This window comes from Glycine soja, chromosome 14, assembly GCF_004193775.1.
Source record: "Glycine soja cultivar W05 chromosome 14, ASM419377v2, whole genome shotgun sequence".
Classification (NCBI taxonomy): Eukaryota; Viridiplantae; Streptophyta; class Magnoliopsida; order Fabales; family Fabaceae; genus Glycine; species Glycine soja.
Window position 1 is genome coordinate 34,341,426 of NC_041015.1, and position 17,764 is coordinate 34,359,189.

Below are 17,764 nucleotides of genomic sequence, written 5' to 3' on the forward strand. Positions count from 1 at the left end.
TTTCATTATGGTGGCTGGAAAAATAGATATTCAAATGAATAATTAATTTAGAGGACATCAATGTAGAAGTTATAATAAAGATCAGTGTAAATGAGACATGTTCTATTGATGTTGTGTTGTTACCTACCTCATAGTATTAATTTTATTTTGAACTTCATTTTATGTTTCAAAGATATATAATTGTGCAAATTTAGGTTATTTTCCAGGCATTGGTAATAGACTTCCTATCCTATGACATGGTTGGCCTTGTATTCTAATTGTAGGAGGCCCTCTTGAATGAGTCATTGATTTGTCAAGCTTAATACCAGCAGAAGTAAAGGCAAACATCATGTTATATGTCCTTATGTTTTGTTGGTAATTTTTACCATCAGCTGTATTTTGGTCAAACAGAAGTTGATGCAGAAGTTTAAGTGGATTCTGTAACAATGAACGTTCAACTTTACCATCTCCACAACATAAGCTGAACCTTGGGCTTGAACTATTTTTACATTTTTCTATTCTTTCATTATACCACATTTTGCATTACAGTGACTACATTGCATGAGCTGGTCACCAAGATCAAAATACTCTGAAATGGTTAAATTAGATATGAGTAAATGATGGTAACCATTGATTATATTTTGACAGGAATATGTAAATTATAGCATGATAGATAAAAGTATATTTTGGATTGACTATTTTAATTTGAATTTTAAACTGAAGTACTTGGATCAGACATTTATCTTCTGTGTTAGTTGCAGAGTCATTAGATGAGAATTGACAATTTTCATATCCAACTAAAGAAATTGATTCAGCTTCTAAAAAAATTGCAGTAAGATATAGTGATTACAATTAATGTAAAAAAAATCAATAAAGGAGATTCTTAATAGTACCTTGTGTTGATTTAGAATTTGCATTCTCTGATGAATCAGAAACATCCACTTCAAAATAAAGGAAAATTGAGAAAAACTAAAAATCATGATGATAATTCAAAGACAATAATAAAGTGTCATGCATGACTATAATGGTGCATCATACTTACAGATTGCTTAGCTTTTGATGACAAACAACAAATGGATATCCCACTACGCTAATGAACTAATATGAGCTGATGATTTAAATTTGGAAATGCCATCTTTAATTGCTTACAATGATCCTCAGTATGCTATGAAGGTCAATACAGAGTTCCATGGAAAGTATGTTGAGCCTGAGCATGTAGTTTTTGCTGTCTAATACACTTTTTGTTCATTCTGGCTTTTGCTGAATCAGACTTGCTTATATATCTATGGCTTTCCATGTTCTTGATGCCTATTGCTGATGGTGCTGTAGTTAAAATTTGTTAGTGGACTCTTCTTGGAATAGACAATCATATTGTAAACTCAAATTTAAAAAGGAAAGAACAAACATTGAACAAATAAACTCTAAAAAGTGGACAATGTACCGAAAATCAGCAATGCAAAAAGTTGCAACTGAAGAATGAGATTTAGAAAACGAGCAGTGATGATAGGAAGAATGAGTCGATCATGCTTTGATATATAGATGCAATAGGTTGTGAGAAAGAGTAAGCATGCATGATGTCATACCCTAATTTCGTCCGGGGACCTTTGCTTGATGACATGCGACCTTTCTTTGGTCCTTGTGAGGTGCTTGGCACCCATCATTAGGCAATTTGTGAAATTCCAGGACATGCCGGAAAACCAAAAAAATATTGATGCACAATCCGTAAGTTTCCGTGACACACCGGAAATCAAATGGAAGCATCGTTGCATAATTAAGTGAGGTTCCGTAACATTCCGTAAGTCAAAAAGGGGATGATTATGTAATCAGCAAGGTTCCGTAACATTACGGAAAGAAAACAAGTATCGTTACAAAATTCGTAAGTTTCCGTAACTTTACGAAAAAAGAATCACCAAAAAAAAGCAGAGGGGGTGTACTTAGTAAAATGGGGGGTGCAAACAGTAATTTTCGAATCTGGGCCCTTCTAGAGGTGTCTGGGCAATTTCTTGCTTAAGGTTGAAGTAACTGGGCGAGCTGAGCTCGCCTGGGCGAGCTAGATGGCCACCACACCCCCCGTTTTGTTGAAAAATGGGATTCCGGGGCTTCCAGGACACCCGTAATGCTTCCGTGAAATTCCCATAACTCTAAATAAGCATAATTAACTTAATACGGGTGAGAAGGAAGAGAAAAAAAAGAAGAAAATCAAGTCCTATATGCTTCCGTAAGGCTTCCGTAACTTTTTCGTAAATTATGAAAGAAGGGGGGTGAACTTATCAAAATTGGGGGGGTGCAAATAGCAATTTCAAAATTTTGAATTGGGCCTTCCAGAATGTTTTTTGAAGCTGGGTTGCTTCTGGAGGAAGCAACCCAGCTCGCCTGGGCGAGCTAAGTTCGCCTGGGCGAGCTGGGCGGCAACCTCCTCCCCCTTTTTCCTATAAATAGGCTGAAGGGGGCTGTTCTAAGGATCCCTCAGCCCCCTGGCTATGTATTTCAGCTGTTTTGGGTGAAAGAAATATTTTCCGTGAAGAAAATCCAAGCCGAGGTGCTTCCGTAACGCTTCCGAGATGTTTCCGTAAGCAAATCCGTGAAGGTTTTCGTCCGTTCTTCATCGTTCTTCATCCGTTCTTCGTTCTTCAACGGGTAAGTTTTCGAATCCGAGACTTTTAATTCATTTCTTGTTTTTTTAAGCTTTCCTCTTTATTTCGTTCATTTTCGATTTCTTTTCTTCCGTCTTTAACGCGCTTTTACCGTTTATTTAAGCCGTTTTCTCACCTAATAAATGATAAAATGAATTTCAACCGATCATTTGTGTTGTAATCTCATTTAATCACTTTTATAATGAAATCTAACCGATCGTTCACGCTATAACCTCGGTTAAACCAAAAAAAGTAAAATAATAATAAAATAATCAAAATATCTTGAAAAATAATAATAAAATAATCAAAATATCTTTGAATAAAATAAATCAAAAAAATCAATTGGACGTTTTTCTTTGGAAGTTTCCTTGAATGAATTGATTAATAACCAAAGTGAAACTAAGACTAAAATAGACTCACAAATCAAGTTTTGTCCGAAAATCACTAAAAACCGTTTTAAGGTCCAATGCCTTAAAAGATCCTCTTTGCTTTTATCGGTTAACATGGACCGTTCAAAAGCATAAAATCAACATGTAACTTTACCGCTTTTGCAAGAACTACGTAGGTCTGATTTCCTCATCGCAATTGAGGATACGTAGGAGCAAAAGCCCCGCTTTTGTTGACCACCCCAAGAGATCGTTAATGGTCCAATGCCTTAACGTTTCTCTCCTTTCAAAAAAAACAAGAGATCGTTAATGGTCCAATGCCTTAACGTTTCTCTCCTTTTAAAAACAAGAGATCGTTAATGGTCCAACGCCTTAACGTTTCTCATCTTTCAAAATCAAAAGACCGTTTAATGGTCCAACACCTTAAATGACCTTTTGTTCAATAAAAACATACTTTGCAAAAAAGACAAAAACAACTTAACCAAACACTTTGTTCCGAAAGAACTACGTAGGTCTGATTTCCTCATCGCAAATTGAGGAATACGTAGGAGCAAAGGGAAACACCCTTGTCGACCACAAAAAAGGAAAAATATAAAAAGGGTATAAAGGATATAAGGACATAAAAGGGAACATAAAAAATCAAAGTTATGTTTGCACATTCGATTAAAGGCTGCCGTCCCTTGGGACGGACGTGTGGGGTGCTAATACCTTCCCCGCGCGTAAATACAACTCCCGAACCTTTCACTTAAAAAGTTCGTAGATCGCGTCTTTTTCCGGTTTTTCCGACGTTTTCCTCAAATAAACGTTGGTGGCGACTCCGCGCGTATTCCTTTCGTGGAACACGCATCCCGCGAGTCTCGCGTCGCCCTCCCGCCGAAGGGTAGGTTGTGACAGTTGGCGACTCCACTGGGGACAATTTTTAGAGAGTTAGGCCATTTAATCTTGTGCAAATGCTTTACCATGACTTACTCCTTTGTTGTTTTCCTTCATTATGTACTTGTGTATATAAACTCTTTGTTGCTTTTAGTGCGTTTTAAAATGTATGCATGAGGTAAATATTTATTCATTTGATGCACACAAAACACCAACACTATTTGCACACACTGTGAGTGAAAAAGGGCCCTATACCCGGGTTCATGGGAACATAAGGAATGGAGGTGAATCTGTGATCATGCTAGGTCTCCGACTTGCTTGATTACAGTGAACCCTCATCTAGAGCTTTTCTCTTTGAAAATTTATCGTTGCTAGTAGTCCCTACTGCTGCAATATGTTCTTCGAAGGGGATGATACCTCTAGAAACCATCAAGAGAGATATGACTACCTTGGGGGTTATCACTAAATGCCTAGTTAGTTCTCTCCCTTATAGGTCCCTTAAATAGGGGCACGAGCAAACACGCTGCGTGCCATTTTTCACACTGCCATGCATAAGTATCATATACCCTTTTGCTTATGTTCAGTGAAAATTGTCATACTGTGTACATTCCCGCATTGTGTCTTTTGCATAGGCATCGCATATGGGTTCTGTCTTGATCCCTTCTGTAAACAAACCAACGGAGGGTCCGTGTCGCCTTCTTAAAAACGTGCGTTGGGGCATTCTGCTACCCCTAGACGTCGTATCTAAGAAGGGGACAAATTCCCCGGACCCCCGCTTTTCTAGATTGCATCTGTGTCATATGCATTCCATCATGCATTCATCCATCCCACCCATGAGATATCGGAGTTTTGATTTGCACTAGCTTTTTGTCTCACTTTAGTAAAACATGGGATCAAGTCAAAAGCTTTCGCTTAAAAAGAGGTTTTATCAAGTCAAAATCAAGAGCTTAGAGGTCACTAGTTTACGAGAGTTGGGGCAATTAATGGGTCAACTTCAACAGCAAGCCTTCCGCAAAGCCTATGGTAAGCATTTGGGACCTAGCTAGGGTAGAAGTCTCCATGGAACCAATTGCATCCCTTTCCCAGTATTATGACCAGCCCCTAAGGTGCTTCACATTCGAGGACTTCCAGCTAGTGCCGACTGTCAAAGAGTTTGAAGAAATCCTGGGATGCCCACTGGGAGGAAGGAAGCCATATCTTTTCTCTGGGTTCTATCCCTCCACGACAAGAGTTGCCAAGGTAGTGAAAATCTCAACACAAGAGTTGGACCGTGTAAAGCAAAACAAAAATGGAGTAGTCGGAGTACCAAGGAAGTGTTTGGAGGAAAGGGCAAAGGCCTTGGCAAAATCAAGGCGAATGGGCTTCTTTTATTGACATCTTGGCGCTTTTGATCTTTGGAGGTGTCCTCTTTCCAAATATGGAAGGGTTAGTGGACCTAACAGCGATTGACGCTTTCCTCGCCTTTCATCATGGCAAGGAAAGCCCGGTCATCGCCATTTTGGCCATGCATGACACGTTCGACTAGAGATGTGAAAAGAGCGGCGCAAGAATTGTTTGTTGTACACCGGCTCTCTATGTGTGGCTGGTTTCGCACCTTTTTCTCCAAGAAAGTAGGCCCGTCTATCCGCTACAAGGTCACCGCTCGTGTGTCGAAAAAGGGAAAGGGTAATTGATTCATTGCACCAAGAGGCAACAATGAGGATGGGCCGATTTGCTCTTACTTTGAACAGGAGTCAAGAACTTCCCCGATTGCTAGCCAAGGCCAAAGCAATGGCGGACACCTACTCCGCCCCCAAGGAGATCCACGGACTTCTCAGCTATTGTCAGCATATGATAGACTTAATGGACCATATGATTAGAAACCGCTAGGAAGTTTGTATTGTCGCTCAGATCTTGACTAGTTATAACTTTTTGAAAAAAATGAGTTTATCCCACGTTTTTACTCCAAAAATCAGTGCGAATCAAGTCACTCCCACATTTTATCTCTAGCATGCATTGTATGTTGGTCTCGTCCTTTGTCACGGGAAGCCGGAAGGTCCATATCACTTTCTTAATTGTACACATGGGGCACTGCGCCCCCAAATGCGCAAGTAAGAAGAGATAATTTTCCGAGCTCTCGTGTCCGTAAAATGCATTCATATCATGCATCGCATAAGCATCTCTTCATAACATCATAATGAACATATCGTTCCTGCATTTGTCCGTTATCATATTCCAGCCTCACATTTTGCATGAGTCATGGCATCATCATGCATATGCGTTCAACAAACTTTTTGATCTGCAAAATTGCATACCATTTGTTTTCATGTTTGCTCATCCTTGTGTTTTCCTCTACAAAAACAAAAAAAGGGGAAGTGTGAAACTTCACACTACATTCTTAGTTGCATGTGTTAGGCACCATGAGCCAACCATGTTGGGATCATAAACCCATTTCTAAAAAAAAACACACAACAACAAAACAAAATAATTGAACATGGTACCTAATTCATGGTTAACTAGGAAATGGTGTTTCTTCGGGCATCTCAATTTCATAATTACATTTTCCATGCATAGCTTAAAGTATGCCCGAGTCATTCATCCCTATGAGATGTTGTTAAAATATTGGCGACCAGAATTGCCATTCCTTGGATTATAGGGTTGAACCAAGCTCATGCTTTTTCGAAAAAAGTTCATCAAGTCAAGTTGAAGTATGGAAGTAACTATCTTGCAAAAATTGGGGCAAAAGATGAATCGAGTCACATCACTGCTTCGTCTACTGCCAAACATATTTAGGATTGTTGATGTCCTTGTTACTTCCAGTTTCACCTTGACAAAGATGTCATGGACCATGTTGAAAATCTAAATTGATTCAATCCCATATCCTGCGTAAAAATTCGCAATACTTCAACTGTACATCATTCGCATACATCCCTGCTTTTCATTGGTTACATTGCTCATTGCATTCTTTCCTTGAAAAATAAAATAAAATAAAATAAAATGAACTTAATCATTGTTATCAAAAAGAAAAGGACACGCTTTACGGCGCCCTTACCGAACTCGTGCTAGAGCTAGAGTAATGGGTGAAGTAGAGGAGATACAAGAGAAGATGAAGGCCGACATGGAGGCCATTAAAGAGAAAATGGCCACAATGATGGAGGCCGTGATGAGCGTGAAGAAGATAATGGAAGCCAATGCGGTTGCAATTGCCGCTACCAGCGTTGTTGCTAAGGTGAACCCGACGTCCCCATCCGGCATCAACCAAATGAATCATCCAACCTCAGATATGGTAGGCAAAGATTTGGGAAGTACGGGCGGCCCCCATGATGTGCAAATTCAAAACGAGCATGCCTTCCCGCCATATGGCTTGCCTCTCAACTATACACCACCCAATGTGGCGTACACTCCCAATAAGAATGTCAATAACTCCACTCCTATACCCATTGAGAGCCAACAACCCCAAACTGATCATGCACATGTCTCTTAAACCGTGGAAGAGACACATGAAATTCCCCACCACAATCTAGCCGACTTCGAGCCTTGGCTCGGATATGCCACTGAAGGGCAAGCAGTTGGTGGTATACCCCTTGAAAACACTTCGGAAGGCCCTCAGTATCACCCCCAGCTACACCTCTTGCATTCCACAACAAGTAAAAACCCTCGTGCTATGGCAGAAATGGAAAAGTTAGATCATTTAGAGGAAAGGCTCAGGGCCATTGAAGGAGGTGAAGATTATGCCTTTGCTAACCTAAAAGAGTTGTTCCTAGAACCCAATATCATCACCCCTCCCAAGTTCAAGGTGTTGGACTTTGACAAGTACAAGGAGACTACTTGCCCCAAGAACCATCTAAAGATGTACTATCGGAAGATGGGGGCATGCGCAAAAGATAAGGAATTACTGATACATTCCTTCCAAGAAAGTCTTACTGGGTAGCTGTTACCTGGTACACTAACTTGGAACCTTCCCGAGTCCATTCTTGGAAGGACCTAGTGGTTGCCTTCGTTAGGCAGTGTCAGTATAATGCCTTCGGATAGGATGCAACTACAGAACATGTGCAAAAAGGGGGCACAAATCTTTCAAAGAATACGCCCAAAGGTGGAGAACCTGGCAGCTCAAAGTGGCACCTCAATGACAAAAAAAATGATGACAATGATAGTAGACACATTACCAGTATTCTACTATGGAAAATGGTGGGCTACAAAGCTTTGAGGATTTGGTCTTTGCCAGTGAAAGAATCGATGTGGGTCTGAAAAAAGGCAAATTTAGTCATCCTGCTTGGACGAATGAGAAAACTGGGGCAAATGAAGAGGGTGAGAAAGAGGGAGAAACCCATGCTGTGACTGCCATTCCTATACGGCCAAGTTTCCCACCAACCCAACAATGTCATTACTCAGCCAATAACAAACCTCCTCCTTACCCACCGCCCAGTTATCCACAAAGGCCATCCCTAAATCAACCACAAAGCCTGTCTACTGCACTTCCAATGACGAAGACCACCTTTAGCACAAACCAAAAAACACCAACAAAAAGGAATTTTACAGAAAAAAGCCTATAGGGTTCACCCCAAATTCCGTTGTCATATGCTAAACTTGATCCCATATCCACTCAATAATTCAATGGTAGCCATAACCCCAACCAAGGTTCCTCAACCTCCATTTTTCTGAGGATACGACTCGAACGCAACGTGTGCTTATCATGGAGGAGCCCCGGGGCATTCCATTGAGCATTGTATGACCCCGAAGCATAAAGTGTGAAGTCTAATTGATACGGGCTGGCTGAAATTTGAGGAGAATCGCTTGTTGAATCCTAACATTGACAAGCAACACCATACATGGGGCAATTCTGGAAGCTGTTGTTATGACTCATCAGGATTTTCAAGTTTATGCCATAAACCACAGTTACAATGCTAAATGATATGGATAAAATGGACATCCTCTCACGAACACATCTTTGCTTATTCAACTTCCACCGGAATGTGAGTGTAAGCCATTGGTCTGTTTGCTCAAGCAACCTGCGCTCCTGAGTGTTGACTTCCAAGACCGTTTAATCAGAGATTACTCATCTTGCACGTTGGTGGGGGTGTCGTAAAACGACGAGTAAAGTAAAAGTAAAACAAAAAAAAACAAAAAAACAAGAGAGGGCATTTGATTGACTGTGTTTTCAAGTAAAAATATAGACGTTCATGTGACCTCATTTTATCATGCCGGAAAGTTTGTCTTCTTAGAGAAGCGAGTTGTCAAGAATAGGATGTTGGACAAATGGCCTCAGTTATCTTAAGAAAGGGGGGGTTGAATTAAGATGCAAAGACTATTCCCCAATTGAACTATCACTCTTTCTTTTTGGATTAACAATGCACCCTTAACATGAATTACTCAAAAGACAAATCAAAATAAACTTCTTTAAAGCAAAAGATAAATAGCAATAAAAGAAATTTAAAGGAAGAGAGGAATGCAAACTTGATTTATACTGGTTCGGCCACTTCCCGCGCCTACGTCCAGTCCTCAAGAAACCCACTTGAGATTTTCCACTCTCTTTGTAAAACTCCTTTTACAAAGTCTGAACCACACAGGGACAACCCTTCCCTTGTGTTCAAGAATCCTCTACAATAAGAGACTCTCAGTCTCTTAATCCCTTTTCAGAAGTAAGAAGAAGAGAAGAAGAAATCTCTCTTAAAAGGGATAGATTGTACAATGAAGACCAATCAAAATTCCTTATTGAATATGCAAGTGGTTGACCAAGGAATCTTTCTGAGAGGATAAGACAGTTCAGTTCAGAAAAACTCTTAATCTTTTGAGAGGATAAACTTTGTGGGCAATGAAAACTCTCTTTAAAACATTTGAATGGCCGTTCATAAAACATTTGAATAGATATGTCTCTTGGAAATTATTTTCTGAAAATCCCCTCTGGTAATCAATTACAAGACTTACGTAATCGATTACAGGTTTTAAAAATTTGAATAAAAACATTTTTAACTACTGGTAATCGATTACCAGAGAGCAAATCTCAAATTGAAATGATAGAATTCTTTGGTCAAACCTTTGTTTGTTTCAATTTGGAAACTTCTTCCTAAAGATTCTAAAGAGATCAAACTTGATCATATATCTTGATTTTCTTGGATAAAACTTAGAAGCACTTGATCCTTTAGCATCATCAAGACATCAAAACATCTTGCTTCTACATAGGAGTCATTTGACTTAATCCATCAACTGAAAGATCCTTCAATTATTTCTCGTCCTTGGAAAATTCTTTTTTGCAAGAATCAACTGCTTCTTTCATTCTTCCTCACTACGAGGTCGTGAAAACAAGACAACAATTGGTACCTCTAAGCCCTACACTGGGGCAACGAAAGGCACCATGCAAAAACTTCAAGCGAACCTAGGGGCAGATTAGAAGTTCTCACCCAATAGGTTCCCTCCTACAAGGTCATGACGAAAGGCAACGATTGATACCTCAAAGCCTTACACTGGGGCAATGAGGGGCACCGTGCATAAGCCTCAAGTGAACATAGGGGCCGATCAAAAGTTCTCACCCATCGATATTTTTAACAAAAAAAAAGGGGGGACAAACCCTAGGATTTCAATGGATTGATCAAACATCAAACGACTCCATTGCCGTCACTCCAAAATGGTCAAGTGACTAAATCAAACAGAACACACACTCTGAGGGAGTTCCCGGAGAGATTTGCAAAAAAGATAGGATGAGGTTGCATGAATTATCACCTCTTTCAAAAGGACAGTCAATCTGTGTTTTCCAAAAAAAATTAAATCAAAATCAAAATCACAAAATAGGGAAAGAATGTCATGAACATTGTACAACTTTCCATTACATTGCATTGTTTCAAATGAAGTCCGCATTTACCAAATTTCACGACAAAGGTTGCATGCATCTGCATCCCTAAAAATCATGTTAATTGCATAGATTTCCTACATCTAATGTCCAAATCTTGTGGATTTGGGATGACCGGCCCTCTCGATGAGTCGATCTCTTGCTTTCTCATAAGGGTGGACCTTGGGTACTAGTTACCCTCACCGTTGAGAGGACTACACGTCCTCGCCTTGAGAGGACTACGCGTCCTCACCATCAGAGGGCTGCACGCCCTCACCATCAGAGGACTACACGTCCTCGCCTTGAGAGGGCTACACGCCCTCATCTTGGGTACTAGTTACCCTCACCGTTGAGAGGACTACACGTCCTCACCATCAGAGGGCTGCACGCCCTCACCTCTAGAGGACTACATGTCCTCGCCTTGAGAGGGCTACACGCCCTCACCTTGGGTACTAGTTACCCTCACCGTTGAGAGTACTACACGTCCTCGCCTTGAGAGGACTACACGTCCTCACCATCAGAGGGCTGCACGCCCTCACCTCTAGAGGACTACATGTCCTCGCCTTGAGAGGGCTACACGTCCTCACCTTGGGTACTAGTTACCCTCACCGTCAGAGGGCTACACGCCCTCACCTTGAAAGGACTACACGTCCTCGCCAGCAGAGGGCTGCACGCCCTCACCTCCAGAGGACTACACCTCCTCGCCTTGAGAGGGCTGCACGCCCTCACCTTTAGAGGGCTACGTGTCCTCATTTTCAGTGTGCTCGACATCCACACCTTAAAAGAATTTAAGGTCCTCTGCCCTTAAATGCTTAACCGAGACTTGCACTTCTGGTTAAGGGGCCAGTAGTTTCCTTTTAACGGTTCCTGGGCCACCCCCTGATATTGGAGGAGGGCTAACTGCGCGAGCACAACCAGAGAGGGAGGCTATCACACAGCTACTATGCATACCGGGGCAAGATTTCACCCGTGCCGCTGCAAAGAGACGAGTGCGGATCATGCGCACCAACATGACCACTCTTACACAGATATAGATGACATTGCTACTTAGCAACATTCTGCCCAGCGACCGCAATGCCAATCTCCCCCTGCAAAAGTATCAGTTGGTCTGTGTCGTCCCGACATGGGTAAGTATGCATATAGTTCAACTGATTTCTGATACCATCTATTGTTTGCAGGGATCGCACCCAAGAGACACCCAGTGGACCCAGAAAAGTCCAACAGGGCCCTGGGGTTTCCAGCTCTGGTTACGGGCCTCTATCAGTCCTACACGGTGCTCCTATTTGATCCATGATCACGCATGTAATTTTTTATTTGATAGGAAATAATTTGCAAAGTCAAGTCATGACATATCTATGGTTCAGAATTAGGATGAAACACTTACCTGTGCGAGATTGATACACTTTGAGTGGATTTCTTCTATTTTTGTCGAACTCAGTGTTTCCTCTAAATGGTCATTTAGAAACGAAATGCTAACATCCAAAATCTCATTTATGGTTATGGGAGATTTCATCAGCAGACTCTCCTTCCCCGGTAGACGCATTGTTTTTCACTCAAAAAAGCATATGCTGCTCTAAATCAGTTGGAATATTTGTCTCTTTGCTAAAGCATGTTTGCATTTTAGTGGAGAAAACACCGAGACTTTTTCAAGTCTCACAAGTTATCCAGAACTACTTAGGTCTGAGTTCCTCATTGGAGGATACGTAGGAGCAAGAGCCTCGCTTTTGTCGACCACACCGCCTTTTGTTGCCATGACCCAAGAGCTGGTAGCCCGCGGAGACACCTTACGGTTATCTGCACCTCGTCATTCAGTCACCCCAAGTGTGATTGACGAGCAGAGGCCAATATGGTCATCTGCGCCCTTTCCGGAGATGTCAGCATTTTCCGATGGAGACTTTTCAAGTCTCACAAATTATCTAAAACTACGTAGGTCTGAGTTCCTCATTGGAGGATACGTAGGAGCAAGAGCCTTGTTTTTGTCGGCCGCCCCATAATCTTTGTCATACTGACCCTGAGGTCATGTGACATGCACCCTTGTGTCATCCAGAGGCGGCGGGCCCGATGATACGCGGAGATACCTTACGGTTATCCGCACCCTTTTGTCATCCAGAGGCGGCGGGCCCGATGACAAGCAGAGACAAAATTTGGTCATTCTGCACCCTTGTATCATCCAGAGGCGGCGGGCCCGATGATACGCGGAGATACCTTACGGTTATCCGCACCCTTTTGTCATCCAGAGGCGGCGGGTCCGATGACAAGCAGAGACAAAATTTGGTCATTCTGCACCCTTGTGTCATCCAGAGGCGGCGGGCCCGATGATACGCGGAGATACCTTACGGTTATCCGCACCCTTTTGTCATCCAGAGGCGGCGGACCCGATGACAAGCAGAGACAAAATTTGGTCATTCTGCACCCTTGTATCATCCAGAGGCGACGGGCCCGATGATACGTGGAGATACCTTACGGTTATCCGCACCCTTTTGTCATCCAGAGGCGGCAGGCCCGATGATACGCGGAGATACCTTACGGTTATCCGCACCCTTTTGTCATCCAGAGGCGGCGGGCCCGATGACAAGCAGAGACAAAATTTGGTCATTCTGCACCCTTGTGTCATCTAGAGGCAGCGGGCCCGATGATACGCGGAGATACCTTACGGTTATCCGCACCCTTTTGTTATCCAGAGGCGGCGGGCCCGATGACAAGCAGAGACAAAATTTGGTCATTCTGCACCCTTGTATCATCTAGAGGCGGCGGGCCCGATGATACGCGGAGATACCTTACGGTTATCCGCACCCTTTTGTCATCCAGAGGCGGCGGGTCCGATGACAAGCAGAGACAAAATTTGGTCATTCTGCACCCTTGTGTCATCCAGAGGCGGCGGGCCCGATGACAAGCAGAGACAAAATTTGGTCATTCTGCACCCTTGTGTCATCCAGAGGCGGCGGGCCCGATGATACGCAGAAATACCCGAGTGGTTATCCGTATAAACATTCTTTTGCTATCTGTAAGACAGAACGCTTGATAGCATGCAGAGGCTGACATAGTCTTCTGCACCTTTTGTTCCTCCGGGAACAACAAGTCATTTGCATGCGGAAATTTCATGGTCACCCGTGACTCTCGTCAACCGAGAGGAGCGAAATTAGTGTCATACACTAATTTTTCGTCCGGGGACCTTTGCTTGATGACATGCGACCTTTCTTTGGTCCTTGTGAGGTGCTTGGCACCCATCATTAGGCGATTTGTGAAATTCCGGGAACGACAAGTCATGGTCACCCGCGACTCTCGTCAACCGAGAGGAGCGAAATTAGTGTCATACACTAATTTTCGTCCGGGGACCTTTGCCTGATGACATGCGACCTTTCTTTGGTCCTTGTGAGGTGCTTGGCACCCATCATTAGGCAATTTGTGAAATTCCGGGAACGACAAGTCATGGTCACCCGCAACTCTCGTCAACCGAGAGGAGCGAAATTAGTGTCATACACTAATTTTCGTCCGGGGACCTTTGCCTGATGACATGCGACCTTTCTTTGGTCCTTGTGAGGTGCTTGGCACCCATCATTAGGCGATTTGTGAAATTCCGGGAACGACAAGTCATGGTCACCCGCGACTCTCGTCAACCGAGAGGAGCGAAATTAGTGTCATACCCTAATTTTCGTCCGGGGACCTTTGCTTGATGACATGCGACCTTTCTTTGGTCCTTGTGAGGTGCTTGGCACCCATCATTAGGCAATTTGTGAAATTCCGGGAACAACAAGTCATTTGCATGTGGAGATTTTATGGTCACCCGCGACTCTCGTCAAATCGAGAGGAACGAAATTAGTGTCTTATCTTTACTTTCCTTTTATCTCCAATAAAAGACAAGTAAAGAGGGGCAACTGTCATACCCTAATTTCGTCCGGGGACCTTTGCTTGATGACATGCGACCTTTCTTTGGTCCTTGTGAGGTGCTTGGCACCCATCATTAGGCAATTTGTGAAATTCCAGGACATGCCGGAAAACCAAAAAAATATTGATGCACAATCCGTAAGTTTCCGTGACACACCGGAAATCAAATGGAAGCATCGTTGCATAATTAAGTGAGGTTCCGTAACATTCCGTAAGTCAAAAAGGGGATGATTATGTAATCAGCAAGGTTCCGTAACATTACGGAAAGAAAACAAGTATCGTTACGAAATTCGTAAGTTTCCGTAACTTTACGAAAAAAGAATCACCAAAAAAAAGAAGAGGGGGGTGTACTTAGTAAAATGGGGGGTGCAAACAGTAATTTTCGAATCTGGGCCCTTCTAGAGGTTTCTGGGCAATTTCTTTCTTAAGGTTGAAGTAACCTAGCTCACCTGGGCGAGCTAGATGGCCACCACACCCCCCGTTTTGTTGAAAAATGGGATTTCGGGGCTTCCGGGACACCCGTAATGCTTCCGTAAAATTCCCATAACTCTAAATAAGCATAATTAACTTAATACCGGTGAGACGGAAGAGAAAAAAAGAAGAAAATCAAGTCCTATATGCTTCCGTAAGGCTTCCGTAACTTTTCCGTAAATTATGAAAGAAGGGGGGTGAACTTATCAAAATTGGGGGGGTGCAAATAGTAATTTCAAAATTTTGAATTGGGCCTTCCAGAATGTTTTTTGGAGCTGGGTTGCTACAGGAAGCAACCCAGCTCGCCTGGGTGAGCTGGGCGGCAACCTCCTCCCCCTTTTTTCTATAAATAGGCTGAAGGGGGCTGTTCTAAGGATCCCTCAGCCCCCTGGCTATGTATTTCAGCTGTTTTGGGTGAAAAAAATTGTTTCCGTGAAGAAAATCCAAGCCGAGGTGCTTCCGTAACGCTTCCGAGATGTTTCCGTAAGCAAATCCGTGAAGGTTTTCGTCCGTTCTTCATCGTTCTTCATCCGTTCTTCGTTCTTCAACGGGTAAGTTTTCGAATCCGAGACTTTTAATTCATTTCTTGTTTTTTTAAGCTTTCCTCTTTATTTCGTTCATTTTCGATTTCTTTTCTTCCGTCTTTAACGCGCTTTTACCGTTTATTTAAGCCGTTTTCTCACCTAATAAATGATAAAATGAATTTCAACCGATCATTTGTGTTGTAATCTCATTTAATCACTTTTATAATGAAATCTAACCGATCGTTCACGCTATAACCTCGGTTAAACCAAAAAAAGTAAAATAATAATAAAATAATCAAAATATCTTGAAAAATAATAATAAAATAATCAAAATATCTTTGAATAAAATAAATCAAAAAAATCAATTGGACGTTTTTCTTTGGAAGTTTCCTTGAATGAATTGATTAATAACCAAAGTGAAACTAAGACTAAAATAGACTCACAAATCAAGTTTTGTCCGAAAATCACTAAAAACCGTTTTAAGGTCCAATGCCTTAAAAGGTCCTCTTTGCTTTTATCGGTTAACATGGACCGTTCTAAAGCATAAAATCAACATGTAACTTTACCGCTTTTACAAGAACTACGTAGGTCTGATTTCCTCATCGCAATTGAGGATACGTAGGAGCAAAAGCCCCGCTTTTGTCGACCACCCCAAGAGATCGTTAATGGTCCAATGCCTTAACGTTTCTCTCCTTTCAAAAAAAACAAGAGATCGTTAATGGTCCAATGTCTTAACGTTTCTCTCCTTTTAAAAACAAGAGATCGTTAATGGTCCAACGCCTTAACGTTTCTCATCTTTCAAAATCAAAAGACCGTTTAATGGTCCAACACCTTAAATGACCTTTTGTTCAATAAAAACATACTTTGCAAAAAAGACAAAAACAACTTAACCAAACACTTTGTTCCGAAAGAACTACGTAGGTCTGATTTCCTCATCGCAAATTGAGGAATACGTAGGAGCAAAGGGAAACACCCTTGTCGACCACAAAAAAGGAAAAATATAAAAAGGGTATAAAGGATATAAGGACATAAAAGGGAACATAAAAAATCAAAGTCATGTTTGCACATTCGATTAAAGGCTGCCGTCCCTTGGGACGGACGTGTGGGGTGCTAATACCTTCCCCGCGCGTAAATACAACTCCCGAACCTTTCACTTAAAAAGTTCGTAGATCGCGTCTTTTTCCGGTTTTTCCGACGTTTTCCTCAAATAAACGTTGGTGGCGACTCCGCGCGTATTCCTTTCGTGGAACACGCATCCCGCGAGTCTCGCGTCGCCCTCCCGCCGAAGGGTAGGTTGTGACACATGAAAGGAAAACTCGTGAGTGCCTAAAGAAATTAACAGGAACAAACAAAAGGAAAACTCTGAGTAAAATGCATGAGAACAGTAACGAAAAAAAATGGGAAACTTAAGCAGCAAGAAAACTTTAAGCAAAATGGAGGAAACAAAAGCTTTTTGAAATGGACTATGTTATCGTAAATTGAATTTAAAAAAGGAAAGAAGAAACATTGAGCATGAATGAAATGGAGACAGAACGATCTAAAATCACATTTCAACATTGACAACTGGTGCAATGGCCGATACTTTGATTCAAATGATGACACATGCATGTATAGGCATGGGTTGGTGATATTGATAAGATAGCTGATATGAAATATGTTGTGTATGGCATTAGTAGGCTGTCAATCAGCATAGACATTGCATTTTTTTTAAATTAATTAATTATATATCATATCCCATAAATTGTCTTCATGAATTTTATAAACATTTAGTCTCCCATTTTTAAAGCCATATTAAGTGGAATTTGGAAAAAGCGTATAAAATGAGATAGCTGATACATTCAACCAGTTTCTGTTTCTTCCTGTTGATTTTTGACTCACTTAAACTTTACACAATATCATGTTCAATGGAGTCAAAATATCAAATGGTTTTGGTCAACTTTGGTAACAAAAAAAATGGGCAAATTAAGCATCAAATTAGATCAATATGTTTTGGTTAATATGGAACAAACAACAATTTAAAAATATACTCCAACAATTGAGTTGAGACCCTTTTTTATTTAATAATTAATAATAAAAAAATAGTTTTACAATATTTGCATATCAAAATAATTGTAATTCTCTGGAAAAGTTTACACTGATGTCATACAGGCATAACATATGGTAACATTGTTCAAAAAAATTTAACAAAATGTCAAAGAGCCATAACATATG